The sequence below is a fragment of the Oncorhynchus kisutch genome, linkage group LG15 (genome assembly GCF_002021735.2).
Source record: "Oncorhynchus kisutch isolate 150728-3 linkage group LG15, Okis_V2, whole genome shotgun sequence".
Classification (NCBI taxonomy): Eukaryota; Metazoa; Chordata; class Actinopteri; order Salmoniformes; family Salmonidae; genus Oncorhynchus; species Oncorhynchus kisutch.
The window spans coordinates 72,115,368-72,132,802 of NC_034188.2; the positions used below are offsets into that span (position 1 = coordinate 72,115,368).

Here is a 17,435-nt window from a genome sequence, read left to right on the forward strand (position 1 = left end):
TCATGGCACAATGACTACTGCCCATGAAGAGCTTGAGAGGCTGATTATGGAAAACATCAACGCCATCATCCCAGACACACTAGATCCACTTTCAATTTGCAAACGGCCCCAACAGATCCATAGACGACGCAATCTTAATTGCTCTCCACCCTGCTCTCACCCACCTAGATAAGAGGAATACCTATGTGAGAATGCTGTTTATTGACTACAGCTCTGCGCTCAACTTCATTGTCCCCTCCAAGCTCGTCGCCAATCTTAGGACCCTGGGACTGAACACCTCTCTGTAGCTAAATCCTAGAGTTCCTGACGGGCCGACCCCAGGTGTTGAGGGTAGGGAACATCACCTCCACTACGCTGACCCTCAACGCGGGGGCCCCACAGGGGAGTGTGCTTAGTCCCCTCCTGTACTCCTTGTTCGCCCACAACTGCGTGGCGAGCACGCCCCCATCCACATCGACAGGGTTGCAGTGGAGCGGGTCGAGAGCTTCAAGTTCCTCCGTGTCCAAATCACTAAGAACTTAAAATGGTCCACACACCTGCATAGTGGTAAAGAAGGCGCGACAGGGCCTCTTCCCCGTCAGGAAGTTGAAAAGGTTTATCATGGGCCCTCAAATCCTCAAAAGTCCTACTGTTGTACCATTGAGCGCATCTTGACCGGCTGCATCACTGCTTGGTATGGCAATAGTACCACCTTTGATGGCATGGTGCTACAGAGGGTGGTGCGGCGAGCCTTGTACATCACTGGAGCTGATCTCCCTGCCATCCAGGACCTCTACCAGGCTATGTGAAAGGAAGGCCCGGGTAACGTTAAAAGACTCCACCCACCCAAGCCATAGACTGTTCTCTCTGCTTCCGCACGGCAAGCGGTAACATTGTATCAAGTCTGACACCAACAGGCCCTGAACAGCTTCTATCCCCAAGCCATAAGACTGCTAAATAGCTAACTAAATAGCTAACGAAATGGCTACACAGACTGAGTTCACCCTTTCTATTTTCTATGCACACTCACCGGGCCCTACACACTCAAACACACTGACACTCCAACACACAATAGACAGATACATTTACTCACATACAATCATATATGCTGCTGCGACTCTGTTTATCTTATATCATGATGCCTAGTCACCTTACCCCAATACATATCTATCGATCCAGTATCCCTGCACATTGTAAATATGCTACTGGAACTGACTGACCCTGTATATAATATGCTTACTTACTTTCTCGAGCTGACAAGGTACAAATCGGTCGTTCTGCCCCTGAACAGGCAGTTAACCCACTGTTCCTAGGCCGTCATTGAAAATAAGAATAACTGACTTGCCTAGTTAAATAAAGGTAAAATAAAAACATTTTAAAAAAATTGTTGGGGTTAAAGCCATCAAGAAAAGCATTTCACTGTACTTGTGACATTAAAACTTTAAATACTTATGGGAGATTCTGGAGCGGCACAAAACATCAAATGATGGAATGTATTGTGAAACAATGGTGTTGTATCCCTCCAATAGAGTTCCAGACACTTGTATAATCTATGCCGAGGCGCATTGAAGCTCTTCTGGTGGCTCGTGGTTGTCCAAACGCCCTATCCAGACACTGTTGTTATTTTTATTTATTTTTTGGCAGTGCCTTCAGAAAGTATTCACACTCCTGGACTTTTTCCACATTTTGTTGTTCTGTCACTTAACTACCTACACACAATACCCCAAAATGTCAAAGTGGAATTATGTTTTTTGATTTGTTTTTACAAATTCATAAAAAATGTATTCAACCCCTTTGTTATGGAAAGCCTAAATAAGTTCAAGAGTAAAAATTTGCATAATAAGTTGCATGGACTCACTCGTGCAATAATAGTGTTTAACATGATTTTTAAATGACTACCTCATCTCTGCACCCCACACATACAATTAATCTGTAAGGTCCCTCAGTCGAGTAGTGAATTTCAAACACAGATTCAACCACAAAGACCAGGGAGGTCTTCCAATGCCTCGCAAAAAAGGGAACATATTGGTAGATGCGTAAAAAAAAAAAGCAGACATTGAATATCCCTTTGATCATGATGCAGTTATGAATTACTCTTTGGATGGTGTAGCAATACACCCAGCCATTACAAAGATACAGACGTCCTTCCTAACTCAGTTGCTGGAGAGGAAGGAAACCGCTTTGGGATTTCACCATGAGGCCATCCGTGACTTTAAAACAGTTAGAATTGAATGAAGATGGATCAGCAACATTGTAGTTACATTGAAGTCTCTTCTTCTTATTGGTGTCCTTTAGTAGTGTTTTGTTTATGCAGTAATTCCACCATGAAGGCCTGATTCACACAGTCTCCTCTGAACAGTTGATGTTGAGATGTGTCTGTTACTTCAACTTTTATTGAGCATTTATTTGGGCTGCTATCTGAGGTGCAGTTAATTGCCTATTTCTGAGGCTGGTAACTCTGGGTCCTCCTTTCCTGTGGCAGATCTCATGAGAGCCAGTTCATTATAGCGCTTGATGGTTTTTGCGACTGCACTTGAAGAAACGTTCAATTTTTTGTCTTAAAGTAATGATGGACTGTCGTTTCTCTTTGCTTATTTGAGCTGTTCTTGCCATAATATGGTCTTGGTCTTTTACCAAATAGGGCTATCTTCTGTATACCACCCCTACCTTGTCACAACACAACTGATTGGCTCAAACGCATTAAGGAAATAACTTCCGCAAATTAACTTTTAACAAGGCACACCTGTTAATTGAAATGCATTCCAGGTGACTACCTCATGAAGCTGGTTGAGGGAATGCCAAGACTGTGAAAAGCTGTCATCAGTGCAAAGGGTGGCTGATTTGTTTAACACTTTTTTGCTTACTACATGATTCCATAAGTGTTATTTCATAGTTTTGATGTCTTCAGCATTATACAATGTAGAAAATAGTAAAAAATAAAGATAAACCCTTGAATGAGTAGGTGTGTCCAGACTGTTGACTTTTACTGTATATAATACCCCTATAGATGCATGCACAAACACTTACACCCTGTTAGATTGACCCTATATGGTTGTTTTATTCACTGTGAATTTAATTGGCCTGCCTCCCCCTCTATCCCTTTCTCCCATCATGTGATGTATTGATAGGGATTTGGCCAGGCGTTTTGGGGGCTGACTAGGAGGAAAGGGTTACAAAACAAAGAGGGTCTGTGTGGTCTGATAACACTGCTGATAGTGGGCAGAGACGGACGCGTGCTTGCATTTATCTCCCCCTCTTATCTCCAGGCCTTATCTGGTTTTAGCGGGGAGGCTTCTCTCTAAAGCAGAGGACTTTCCAAAGACAGAGCGCTGGCTCCACACTAAAGCCTGCTGGCCTGTTTTTCCTTTTTTTCACTGGATCTACACAAAAGAGCTCACCGTTTACTCACACACACGCACACAGGCACAAGCGCATATCGCAATGTAATATTATTACGATATGTTGGATTCAACATTTTGAACATTGAGATATTAAAGACATGATAGATCAGACGCATAATATAGTAAGGAGTGAGATCTGTAGAAAGACAGAGTGGCTTTGGAATGTGTGGACCGATTGGAGAATATAGGGATATAGTGTTGATATAGGGGAGACAGATGGACATCTCTGGATTAGATGAAGGAGGGGTTGAGGTCAGGAGGTGAGGTCAGATCCCCTGAAGGGAGTAATAAGGGTTTAGTAGCCTGTTTTTCTTTTCCTGTAGAACCATAAGATGTAAGGATTGGAGAGAAGGAGGAGTGTCTTAAGTGGGATATATATATCTGTGATGTGAGAAATGTTGGGTTGTCTGAATTACAGCTGTACAGAACTTTTGGGACGAATTAAACGTGGTTAAAGCTTCTCTAGTGTCCGTGAGTTATTTACTCTGCGAAATAAGAACCTAACAGATATATCAATAAAAAAATAAGTAGCTAACTCCAGTCGGCTGTACCTTCGCCAAAACAATTTTTCACCATATAACTTGTTCTTCATCTTCTTTTTAAATAATGAGCCAAAATATGCTGGAGAGGGTCAAGTTCACATCTGTACACAGGAGTGCATCACCACTCCATGTTTATGGCCTTAATTGCAGCAGCAGCCTGATAAAAACAGGTATATCATGTCTTTCTGCTTAACGGACAACTTTATGTCCCAAAGTAGTGTGCATTGTGTGACATGTGGTTGTACTGTGTTTAGTGTGTCAGGGGGTCGGACAGCTCTACACATTTTTAAATGTTCCTTTATTTGAGTCATTCCAACAAATAGTTGTAAAACAATATGTTCAAATGTGTTTGATTTGAATAAATGCTGGGGTTTAGAACACAGTGATTTGAATGTCGTGTGGACTCTGACCTTCAGCTCCATGCATACTTCATGAGCTCCTAGCACTATTCCCAGGGTTCTCTGCTCCACTCAGGAGTCAGCGGTCCCTCTCCTCTAGTTCTGCTTGTGAAGCAACTAGGAACACTCCCACAGGGCACGCTTGGTGGCCATAGCTACAAGCTGGTGGAACAGGGGCTCTGGGGGTGTTTCAAGGAGCCTGACTCTAGAGACTGATATTGGAGGTTGGAGAGAGGGAGGGACAGATGGAGAGGGGGAGAGAGAGAGGCGTAGTGAGGTCAGGCTTAGGTTAAAAGTGTTTTACCTGGTGCTAGTATGGTTTAACGTGGATGAAAAGGCCTGTTTATTGTCCCCTGGCAGTGTGATTGGTTTGATTGGAGTGCGGGGCACCCGGGTCAACAACACAACTGTCACGGCTATTAGGAATACAGCTTGTAAACATCCAGCTAGATAGTCAGACAATGGCAGCAAGGGTAATGGCAAACCATTTCCATGATGGTGAGAGAATAAAATACCCTTCTGTTCCCGGGACTTTCAAAGTGAGACGGAGAGTGATGTTTCACATTTGCCTTCGCCGCTGTGGTTTTACAGCAGATGCGTTTCACTCTAATCCATTCTGCATTTGTAACGCATATGATTGTCCTTTTGTATCACTCTGTCTGTTCTGTTGGTCCTCTCCGTTCATCCCCCCTCCATTACCCTAGCTGTTAAACTGGGTCCTGGAGGTTACATTTAGAACAGCTTGCCAGTAATTGTCCAGTTCCCCACAGTGAATTGACTGGCACACAAACCGCTATTGTATTGGCGAAGCAAAGAGCCATAAAAAAATGCAGCATCTGAGGATAGTGTTTGAATGGATGTGTCACATCAAGGTAAACTCTGTGCTATGGCTATTCAGAGGCAGGAGAGCTCTCCTATTCACACTCATATCGCTGCTATTCAGAGACTGAGACTGTCAGCTGGGTGAGTCATCATTGTCTCTGCCTCGAAACGTCCACACTCTCTCTCTAGGATTATTAAGTAGTCTGTTTGGTAAACTAGTGCTGCTAGCTGAAATATAGCGGGCATCACAGCTGTGTGTGTTGATGTTCGGCTGTGTGACGTGTGTTGATGTTCGCTTGTGTGTGTGTGTGTTTGTGTGTGTGTGTGTGTGTGTTGATTTTTGGCTGGGCGTGTGTGTTGATGTTTGGCTGTGTGACGTGTGTTGATGTTTGGCTTTGTGTGTGTGTGTGTGTGTGTGTGTGTGTGTGTGTGTGTGTGTGTGTGTGTGAGAGAGAGAGAGAGATCCGCTGCAGCCTGTTCTTCCACTCCTGACACTCGTGAAGAATTCAGCAGTGTCCTTCAGTGTGTGGCGAGGTGACTGATGAAATTACTGCTAAAAGACGTCCTCACAAAGGCTGAGTCACACAGCCTCTCCCTGGAGGACGCATTTGAGGACAGTCAGGGATGAAATGAAACTCATGGGGTGCTTCTCAGTAGTCTCAAGATGCTTCCTATCTTGGTCCTGACATGTGTCTGTCTGTCTGGGTGATCTTCTTTTCTATAGTTTTAACATCAGCTAATGATGAAACCCAATGAAACAGTTCCTGCTGTGTATGTCTTAAGACATACAGTATAAAACAAAATGCCAACCACATCCAACAGAAACCAACATGACAGGGAGAGATGTAGGCCGTCTTTGTAAAATTAGAATTTGTTCTTAACTGACTTGCCTAGTTAAATAAAGGTTAAATATATATATTTTAAAGATTCAACAATGCTTAGAACAGTGTAATATTTGATATTTTCAACATGTTAAACATTTAAGGTAATTGATTTTGTTCTTGAAACACAATTATTTATATTGTAACAGTCACAATACAGCAGCTACTAACAATCACAATCAGTAACAAACACAATGGCACTGTTGCATTTGATCAAATGCACTTCAACTTCACAGATTTCTCTGTGGTGATTGGACATGTCCCTTGAAGCAGAATCAAAGGAGAGTAGAGAGAATGTTAGCAACAGTGGTAGGGGAGAGTGTATGATGTGAGTGACAGTAGTAGGGGAGAGGGTATGATGTGAGTGACAGTGGTAGGGGAGAGTGTATGATGTGAGTGACAGTAGTAGGGGAGAGGGTATGATGTGAGTGACAGTAGTAGGGGAGAGGGTATGATGTGAGTGACAGTAGTAGGGGAGAGGGTATGATGTGAGTGACAGTAGTAGGGGAGAGTGTATGATGTGAGTGACAGTAGTAGGGGAGAGTGTATGATGTGAGTGACAGTGGTAGGGGAGAGTGTATGATGTGAGTGACAGTGGTAGGGGAGAGTGTATGATGTGAGTGACAGTGGTAGGGGAGAGTGTATGATGTGAGTGACAGTAGTAGGGGAGAGGGTATGATGTGAGTGACAGTAGTAGGGGAGAGGGTATGATGTGAGTGACAGTAGTAGGGGAGAGTGTATGATGTGAGTGACAGTGGTATGGGAGAGGGTATGATGTGAGTGACAGTAGTAGGGGAGAGTGTATGATGTGAGTGACAGTAGTAGGGGAGAGTGTATGATGTGAGTGACAGTAGTAGGGGAGAGGGTATGATGTGAGTGACAGTAGTAGGGGAGAGTGTATGATGTGAGTGACAGTAGTAGGGGAGAGTGTATGATGTGAGTGACAGTAGTAGGGGAGAGTGTATGATGTGAGTGACAGTAGTAGGGGAGAGTGTATGATGTGAGTGACAGTAGTAGGGGAGAGTGTATGATGTGAGTGACAGTAGTAGGGGAGAGTGTATGATGTGAGTGACAGTGGTATGGGAGAGGGTATGATGTGAGTGACAGTAGTAGGGGAGAGTGTATGATGTGAGTGACAGTAGTAGGGGAGAGTGTATGATGTGAGTGACAGTAGTAGGGGAGAGTGTATGATGTGAGTGACAGTAGTAGGGGAGAGTGTATGATGTGAGTGACAGTGGTATGGGAGAGGGTATGATGTGAGTGACAGTAGTAGGGGAGAGTGTATGATGTGAGTGACAGTAGTAGGGGAGAGGGTATGATGTGAGTGACAGTAGTAGGGGAGAGGGTATGATGTGAGTGACAGTAGTAGGGGAGAGTGTATGCTGTGAGTGACAGTGGTAGGGGAGAGTGTATGATGTGAGTGACAGTAGTAGGGGAGAGTGTATGATGTGAGTGACAGTAGTAGGGGAGAGTGTATGATGTGAGTGACAGTGGTAGGGGAGAGTGTATGATGTGAGTGACAGTGGTAGGGGAGAGGGTATGATGTGAGTGACAGTAGTAGAGTAGAGGGTATGATGTGAGTGACAGTAGTAGGGGAGAGGGTATGATGTGAGTGACAGTAGTAGGGGAGAGGGTATGATGTGAGTGACAGTAGTAGGGGAGAGTGTATGATGTGAGTGACAGTAGTAGGGGAGAGGGTATGATGTGAGTGACAGTAGTAGGGGAGAGGGTATGATGTGAGTGACAGTAGTAGGGGAGAGTGTATGATGTGAGTGACAGTGGTAGGGGAGAGTGTATGATGTGAGTGACAGTGGTAGGGGAGAGTGTATGATGTGAGTGACAGTGGTAGGGGAGAGTGTATGATGTGAGTGACAGTAGTAGGGGAGAGGGTATGATGTGAGTGACAGTAGTAGGGGAGAGGGTATGATGTGAGTGACAGTAGTAGGGGAGAGTGTATGATGTGAGTGACAGTAGTAGGGGAGAGGGTATGATGTGAGTGACAGTAGTAGGGGAGAGTGTATGATGTGAGTGACAGTAGTAGGGGAGAGGGTATGATGTGAGTGACAGTAGTAGGGGAGAGGGTATGATGTGAGTGACAGTAGTAGGGGAGAGGGTATGATGTGAGTGACAGTAGTAGGGGAGAGGGTATGATGTGAGTGACAGTAGTAGGGGAGAGGGTATGATGTGAGTGACAGTAGTAGGGGAGAGTGTATGATGTGAGTGACAGTGGTATGGGAAAGGGTATGATGTGAGTGACAGTAGTAGGGGAGAGTGTATGATGTGAGTGACAGTAGTAGGGGAGAGTGCATGATGTGAGTGACAGTAGTAGGGGAGAGTGTATGATGTGAGTGACAGTAGTAGGGGAGAGTGTATGATGTGAGTGACAGTAGTAGGGGAGAGTGTATGATGTGAGTGACAGTAGTAGGGGAGAGTGTATGATGTGAGTGACAGTAGTAGGGGGAGAGTGTATGATGTGAGTGACAGTGGTATGGGGAGAGGGTATGATGTGAGTGACAGTAGTAGGGGAGAGTGTATGATGTGAGTGACAGTAGTAGGGGAGAGTGTATGATGTGAGTGACAGTAGTAGGGGAGAGTGTATGATGTGAGTGACAGTAGTAGGGGAGAGTGTATGATGTGAGTGACAGTGGTATGGGAGAGGGTATGATGTGAGTGACAGTAGTAGGGGAGAGGGTATGATGTGAGTGACAGTAGTAGGGGAGAGTGTATGATGTGAGTGACAGTGGTATGGGAGAGGGTATGATGTGAGTGACAGTAGTAGGGGAGAGTGTATGATGTGAGTGACAGTAGTAGGGGAGAGTGTATGATGTGAGTGACAGTAGTATGGGAGAGTGTATGATGTGAGTGACAGTAGTAGGGGAGAGGGTATGATGTGAGTGACAGTAGTAGGGGAGAGTGTATGATGTGAGTGACAGTAGTAGGGGAGAGAGTATGATGTGAGTGACAGTAGTAGGGGAGAGGGTATGATGTGAGTGACAGTAGTAGGGGAGAGGGTATGATGTGAGTGACAGTAGTAGGGGAGAGTGTATGATGTGAGTGACAGTGGTATGGGAGAGGGTATGATGTGAGTGACAGTAGTAGGGGAGAGTGTATGATGTGAGTGACAGTAGTAGGGGAGAGTGTATGATGTGAGTGACAGTAGTAGGGGAGAGTGTATGATGTGAGTGACAGTAGTAGGGGAGAGGGTATGATGTGAGTGACAGTAGTAGGGGAGAGGGTATGATGTGAGTGACAGTAGTAGGGGAGAGGGTATGATGTGAGTGACAGTAGTAGGGGAGAGGGTATGATGTGAGTGACAGTAGTAGGGGAGAGGGTATGATGTGAGTGACAGTAGTAGGGGAGAGGGTATGATGTGAGTGACAGTAGTAGGGGAGAGGGTATGATGTGAGTGACAGTAGTAGGGGAGAGGGTATGATGTGAGTGACAGTAGTAGGGGAGAGTGTATGATGTGAGTGACAGTGGTAGGGGAGAGTGTATGCTGTGAGTGACAGTAGTAGGGGAGAGTGTATGATGTGAGTGACAGTAGTAGGGGAGAGTGTATGATGTGAGTGACAGTGGTAGGGGAGAGTGTATGATGTGAGTGACAGTGGTAGGGGAGAGGGTATGATGTGAGTGACAGTAGTAGGGGAGAGGGTATGATGTGAGTGACAGTAGTAGGGTAGAGGGTATGATGTGAGTGACAGTAGTAGGGGAGAGGGTATGATGTGAGTGACAGTAGTAGGGGGAGAGGGTATGATGTGAGTGACAGTAGTAGGGGGAGAGGGTATGATGTGAGTGACAGTAGTAGGGGAGAGGGTATGATGTGAGTGACAGTAGTAGGGGAGAGTGTATGATGTGAGTGACAGTGGTAGGGGAGAGTGTATGATGTGAGTGACAGTAGTAGGGGAGAGTGTATGATGTGAGTGACAGTAGTAGGGGAGAGTGTATGATGTGAGTGACAGTGGTAGGGGAGAGTGTATGATGTGAGTGACAGTGGTAGGGGAGAGGGTATGATGTGAGTGACAGTAGTAGAGTAGAGGGTATGATGTGAGTGACAGTAGTAGGGGAGAGGGTATGATGTGAGTGACAGTAGTAGGGGAGAGGGTATGATGTGAGTGACAGTAGTAGGGGAGAGGGTATGATGTGAGTGACAGTAGTAGGGGAGAGGGTATGATGTGAGTGACAGTAGTAGGGTAGAGGGTATGATGTGAGTGACAGTAGTAGGGGAGAGGGTATGATGTGAGTGACAGTAGTAGGGGAGAGGGTATGATGTGAGTGACAGTAGTAGGGGAGAGGGTATGATGTGAGTGACAGTAGTAGGGGAGAGTGTATGATGTGAGTGACAGTGGTAGGGGAGAGTGTATGATGTGAGTGACAGTAGTAGGGGAGAGTGTATGATGTGAGTGACAGTGGTAGGGGAGAGTGTATGATGTGAGTGACAGTAGTAGGGGAGAGTGTATGATGTGAGTGACAGTAGTAGGGGAGAGTGTATGATGTGAGTGACAGTGGTAGGGGAGAGGGTATGATGTGAGTGACAGTAGTAGGGGAGAGTGTATGATGTGAGTGACAGTAGTAGGGGAGAGTGTATGATGTGAGTGACAGTAGTAGGGGAGAGTGTATGATGTGAGTGACAGTGGTATGGGAGAGGGTATGATGTGAGTGACAGTAGTAGGGGAGAGTGTATGATGTGAGTGACAGTAGTAGGGGAGAGTGTATGATGTGAGTGACAGTAGTAGGGGAGAGTGTATGATGTGAGTGACAGTGGTATGGGAGAGGGTATGATGTGAGTGACAGTAGTAGGGGAGAGTGTATGATGTGAGTGACAGTAGTAGGGGAGAGTGTATGATGTGAGTGACAGTAGTAGGGGAGAGTGTATGATGTGAGTGACAGTAGTAGGGGAGAGGGTATGATGTGAGTGACAGTAGTAGGGGAGAGTGTATGATGTGAGTGACAGTAGTAGGGGAGAGGGTATGATGTGAGTGACAGTAGTAGGGGAGAGTGTATGATGTGAGTGACAGTAGTAGGGGAGAGGGTATGATGTGAGTGACAGTAGTAGGGGAGAGGGTATGATGTGAGTGACAGTAGTAGGGGAGAGGGTATGATGTGAGTGACAGTAGTAGGGGAGAGTGTATGATGTGAGTGACAGTGGTATGGGAGAGGGTATGATGTGAGTGACAGTAGTAGGGGAGAGTGTATGATGTGAGTGACAGTAGTAGGGGAGAGTGTATGATGTGAGTGACAGTAGTATGGGAGAGTGTATGATGTGAGTGACAGTGGTAGGGGAGAGGGTATGATGTGAGTGACAGTAGTAGGGGAGAGTGTATGATGTGAGTGACAGTAGTAGGGGGAGAGAGTATGATGTGAGTGACAGTAGTAGGGGAGAGGGTATGATGTGAGTGACAGTAGTAGGAGAGAGGGTATGATGTGAGTGACAGTAGTAGGGGAGAGTGTATGATGTGAGTGACAGTGGTATGGGAGAGGGTATGATGTGAGTGACAGTAGTAGGGGAGAGTGTATGATGTGAGTGACAGTAGTAGGGGAGAGTGTATGATGTGAGTGACAGTAGTAGGGGAGAGTGTATGATGTGAGTGACAGTAGTAGGGGAGAGGGTATGATGTGAGTGACAGTAGTAGGGGAGAGGGTATGATGTGAGTGACAGTAGTAGGGGAGAGGGTATGATGTGAGTGACAGTAGTAGGGGAGAGGGTATGATGTGAGTGACAGTAGTAGGGGAGAGGGTATGATGTGAGTGACAGTAGTAGGGGAGAGGGTATGATGTGAGTGACAGTAGTAGGGGAGAGGGTATGATGTGAGTGACAGTAGTAGGGGAGAGTGTATGATGTGAGTGACAGTGGTAGGGGAGAGTGTATGATGTGAGTGACAGTAGTAGGGGAGAGTGTATGATGTGAGTGACAGTAGTAGGGGAGAGTGTATGATGTGAGTGACAGTGGTAGGGGAGAGTGTATGATGTGAGTGACAGTGGTAGGGGAGAGGGTATGATGTGAGTGACAGTAGTAGGGGAGAGGGTATGATGTGAGTGACAGTAGTAGGGTAGAGGGTATGATGTGAGTGACAGTAGTAGGGGAGAGGGTATGATGTGAGTGACAGTAGTAGGGGAGAGGGTATGATGTGAGTGACAGTAGTAGGGGAGAGGGTATGATGTGAGTGACAGTAGTAGGGGAGAGGGTATGATGTGAGTGACAGTAGTAGGGGAGAGTGTATGATGTGAGTGACAGTGGTAGGGGAGAGTGTATGATGTGAGTGACAGTAGTAGGGGAGAGTGTATGATGTGAGTGACAGTAGTAGGGGAGAGTGTATGATGTGAGTGACAGTGGTAGGGGAGAGTGTATGATGTGAGTGACAGTGGTAGGGGAGAGGGTATGATGTGAGTGACAGTAGTAGAGTAGAGGGTATGATGTGAGTGACAGTAGTAGGGGAGAGGGTATGATGTGAGTGACAGTAGTAGGGGAGAGGGTATGATGTGAGTGACAGTAGTAGGGGAGAGGGTATGATGTGAGTGACAGTAGTAGGGGAGAGGGTATGATGTGAGTGACAGTAGTAGGGTAGAGGGTATGATGTGAGTGACAGTAGTAGGGGAGAGGGTATGATGTGAGTGACAGTAGTAGGGGAGAGGGTATGATGTGAGTGACAGTAGTAGGGGAGAGGGTATGATGTGAGTGACAGTAGTAGGGGAGAGTGTATGATGTGAGTGACAGTGGTAGGGGAGAGTGTATGATGTGAGTGACAGTAGTAGGGGAGAGTGTATGATGTGAGTGACAGTAGTAGGGGAGAGTGTATGATGTGAGTGACAGTGGTAGGGGAGAGTGTATGATGTGAGTGACAGTGGTAGGGGAGAGGGTATGATGTGAGTGACAGTAGTAGGGGAGAGTGTATGATGTGAGTGACAGTAGTAGGGGAGAGTGTATGATGTGAGTGACAGTGGTAGGGGAGAGTGTATGATGTGAGTGACAGTGGTAGGGGAGAGTGTATGATGTGAGTGACAGTAGTAGGGGAGAGTGTATGATGTGAGTGACAGTAGTATGGGAGAGTGTATGATGTGAGTGACAGTAGTAGGGGAGAGGGTATGATGTGAGTGACAGTAGTAGGGGAGAGTGTATGATGTGAGTGACAGTAGTAGGGGAGAGAGTATGATGTGAGTGACAGTATTAGGGGAGAGGGTATGATGTGAGTGACAGTAGTAGGGGAGAGGGTATGATGTGAGTGACAGTAGTAGGGGAGAGTGTATGATGTGAGTGACAGTGGTATGGGAGAGGGTATGATGTGAGTGACAGTAGTAGGGGAGAGTGTATGATGTGAGTGACAGTAGTAGGGGAGAGTGTATGATGTGAGTGACAGTAGTAGGGGAGAGTGTATGATGTGAGTGACAGTAGTAGGGGAGAGGGTATGATGTGAGTGACAGTAGTAGGGGAGAGGGTATGATGTGAGTGACAGTAGTAGGGGAGAGGGTATGATGTGAGTGACAGTAGTAGGGGAGAGGGTATGATGTGAGTGACAGTAGTAGGGGAGAGGGTATGATGTGAGTGACAGTAGTAGGGGAGAGTGTATGATGTGAGTGACAGTAGTAGGGGAGAGAGTATGATGTGAGTGACAGTAGTAGGGGAGAGGGTATGATGTGAGTGACAGTAGTAGGGGAGAGGGTATGATGTGAGTGACAGTAGTAGGGGAGAGTGTATGATGTGAGTGACAGTGGTATGGGAGAGGGTATGATGTGAGTGACAGTAGTAGGGGAGAGGGTATGATGTGAGTGACAGTAGTAGGGGAGAGTGTATGATGTGAGTGACAGTAGTAGGGGAGAGTGTATGATGTGAGTGACAGTGGTAGGGGAGAGTGTATGATGTGAGTGACAGTGGTAGGGGAGAGTGTATGATGAGAGTGACAGTGGTAGGGGAGAGTGTATGATGTGAGTGACAGTGGTAGGGGAGAGGGTATGATGAGAGTGACAGTGGTAGGGGAGAGTGTATGATGTGAGTGACAGTAGTAGGGGAGAGAGTATGATGTGAGTGACAGTATTAGGGGAGAGGGTATGATGTGAGTGACAGTAGTAGGGGAGAGGGTATGATGTGAGTGACAGTAGTAGGGGAGAGGGTATGATGTGAGTGACAGTAGTAGGGGAGAGGGTATGATGTGAGTGACAGTAGTAGGGGAGAGGGTATGATGTGAGTGACAGTAGTAGGGGAGAGTGTATGATGTGAGTGACAGTGGTAGGGGAGAGTGTATGATGTGAGTGACAGTAGTAGGGGAGAGTGTATGATGTGAGTGACAGTAGTAGGGGAGAGTGTATGATGTGAGTGACAGTGGTAGGGGAGAGTGTATGATGTGAGTGACAGTAGTAGGGGAGAGTGTATGATGTGAGTGACAGTAGTAGGGGAGAGTGTATGATGTGAGTGACAGTAGTAGGGGAGAGTGTATGATGTGAGTGACAGTGGTATGGGAGAGGGTATGATGTGAGTGACAGTAGTAGGGGAGAGTGTATGATGTGAGTGACAGTAGTAGGGGAGAGTGTATGATGTGAGTGACAGTAGTAGGGGAGAGTGTATGATGTGAGTGACAGTAGTAGGGGAGAGTGTATGATGTGAGTGACAGTGGTATGGGAGAGGGTATGATGTGAGTGACAGTAGTAGGGGAGAGTGTATGATGTGAGTGACAGTAGTAGGGGAGAGTGTATGATGTGAGTGACAGTAGTAGGGGAGAGTGTATGATGTGAGTGACAGTAGTAGGGGAGAGGGTATGATGTGAGTGACAGTAGTAGGGGAGAGTGTATGATGTGAGTGACAGTAGTAGGGGAGAGGGTATGATGTGAGTGACAGTAGTAGGGGAGAGTGTATGATGTGAGTGACAGTAGTAGGGGAGAGGGTATGATGTGAGTGACAGTAGTAGGGGAGAGGGTATGATGTGAGTGACAGTAGTAGGGGAGAGGGTATGATGTGAGTGACAGTAGTAGGGGAGAGTGTATGATGTGAGTGACAGTGGTATGGGAGAGGGTATGATGTGAGTGACAGTAGTAGGGGAGAGTGTATGATGTGAGTGACAGTAGTAGGGGAGAGTGTATGATGTGAGTGACAGTAGTATGGGAGAGTGTATGATGTGAGTGACAGTGGTAGGGGAGAGGGTATGATGTGAGTGACAGTAGTAGGGGAGAGTGTATGATGTGAGTGACAGTAGTAGGGGAGAGAGTATGATGTGAGTGACAGTAGTAGGGGAGAGGGTATGATGTGAGTGACAGTAGTAGGGGAGAGGGTATGATGTGAGTGACAGTAGTAGGGGAGAGTGTATGATGTGAGTGACAGTGGTATGGGAGAGGGTATGATGTGAGTGACAGTAGTAGGGGAGAGTGTATGATGTGAGTGACAGTAGTAGGGGAGAGTGTATGATGTGAGTGACAGTAGTAGGGGAGAGTGTATGATGTGAGTGACAGTAGTAGGGGAGAGGGTATGATGTGAGTGACAGTAGTAGGGGAGAGGGTATGATGTGAGTGACAGTAGTAGGGGAGAGGGTATGATGTGAGTGACAGTAGTAGGGGAGAGGGTATGATGTGAGTGACAGTAGTAGGGGAGAGGGTATGATGTGAGTGACAGTAGTAGGGGAGAGGGTATGATGTGAGTGACAGTAGTAGGGGAGAGGGTATGATGTGAGTGACAGTAGTAGGGGAGAGGGTATGATGTGAGTGACAGTAGTAGGGGAGAGTGTATGATGTGAGTGACAGTGGTAGGGGAGAGTGTATGATGTGAGTGACAGTAGTAGGGGAGAGTGTATAATGTGAGTGACAGTAGTAGGGGAGAGTGTATGATGTGAGTGACAGTGTAGGGGAGAGTGTATGATGTGAGTGACAGTGGTAGGGGAGAGGGTATGATGTGAGTGACAGTAGTAGGGGAGAGGGTATGATGTGAGTGACAGTAGTAGGGTAGAGGGTATGATGTGAGTGACAGTAGTAGGGGAGAGGGTATGATGTGAGTGACAGTAGTAGGGGAGAGGGTATGATGTGAGTGACAGTAGTAGGGGAGAGTGTATGATGTGAGTGACAGTAGTAGGGGAGAGTGTATGATGTGAGTGACAGTAGTAGGGGAGAGGGTATGATGTGAGTGACAGTAGTAGGGGAGAGTGTATGATGTGAGTGACAGTAGTAGGGGAGAGGGTATGATGTGAGTGACAGTAGTAGGGGAGAGTGTATGATGTGAGTGACAGTAGTAGGGGAGAGGGTATGATGTGAGTGACAGTAGTAGGGGAGAGGGTATGATGTGAGTGACAGTAGTAGGGGAGAGGGTATGATGTGAGTGACAGTAGTAGGGGAGAGGGTATGATGTGAGTGACAGTAGTAGGGGAGAGGGTATGATGTGAGTGACAGTAGTAGGGGAGAGGGTATGATGTGAGTGACAGTAGTAGGGGAGAGTGTATGATGTGAGTGACAGTGGTAGGGGAGAGTGTATGATGTGAGTGACAGTAGTAGGGGAGAGTGTATAATGTGAGTGACAGTAGTAGGGGAGAGTGTATGATGTGAGTGACAGTGGTAGGGGAGAGTGTATGATGTGAGTGACAGTGGTAGGGGAGAGGGTATGATGTGAGTGACAGTAGTAGGGGAGAGGGTATGATGTGAGTGACAGTAGTAGGGTAGAGGGTATGATGTGAGTGACAGTAGTAGGGGAGAGGGTATGATGTGAGTGACAGTAGTAGGGGAGAGGGTATGATGTGAGTGACAGTAGTAGGGGAGAGGGTATGATGTGAGTGACAGTAGTAGGGTAGAGGGTATGATGTGAGTGACAGTAGTAGGGGAGAGGGTATGATGTGAGTGACAGTAGTAGGGGAGAGGGTATGATGTGAGTGACAGTAGTAGGGGAGAGGGTATGATGTGAGTGACAGTAGTAGGGGAGAGTGTATGATGTGAGTGACAGTGGTAGGGGAGAGTGTATGATGTGAGTGACAGTAGTAGGGGAGAGTGTATGATGTGAGTGACAGTAGTAGGGGAGAGTGTATGATGTGAGTGACAGTGGTAGGGGAGAGTGTATGATGTGAGTGACAGTGGTAGGGGAGAGGGTATGATGTGAGTGACAGTAGTAGGGGAGAGTGTATGATGTGAGTGACAGTAGTAGGGGAGAGTGTATGATGTGAGTGACAGTGGTAGGGGAGAGTGTATGATGTGAGTGACAGTGGTAGGGGAGAGTGTATGATGTGAGTGACAGTAGTAGGGGAGAGTGTATGATGTGAGTGACAGTAGTATGGGAGAGTGTATGATGTGAGTGACAGTAGTAGGGGAGAGGGTATGATGTGAGTGACAGTAGTAGGGGAGAGTGTATGATGTGAGTGACAGTAGTAGGGGAGAGAGTATGATGTGAGTGACAGTATTAGGGGAGAGGGTATGATGTGAGTGACAGTAGTAGGGGAGAGGGTATGATGTGAGTGA

General features: G+C 46.6%; 1 protein-coding gene across 6 annotated transcripts in view; it reads left to right on the plus strand.

Annotated features, from left to right (window-relative positions):
• Positions 1–17,435, plus strand: part of LOC109905832 (RNA-binding protein Musashi homolog 2) — a 369,667-nt gene that overhangs the window by 202,712 nt on the left and 149,520 nt on the right. The window lies entirely within an intron of this gene.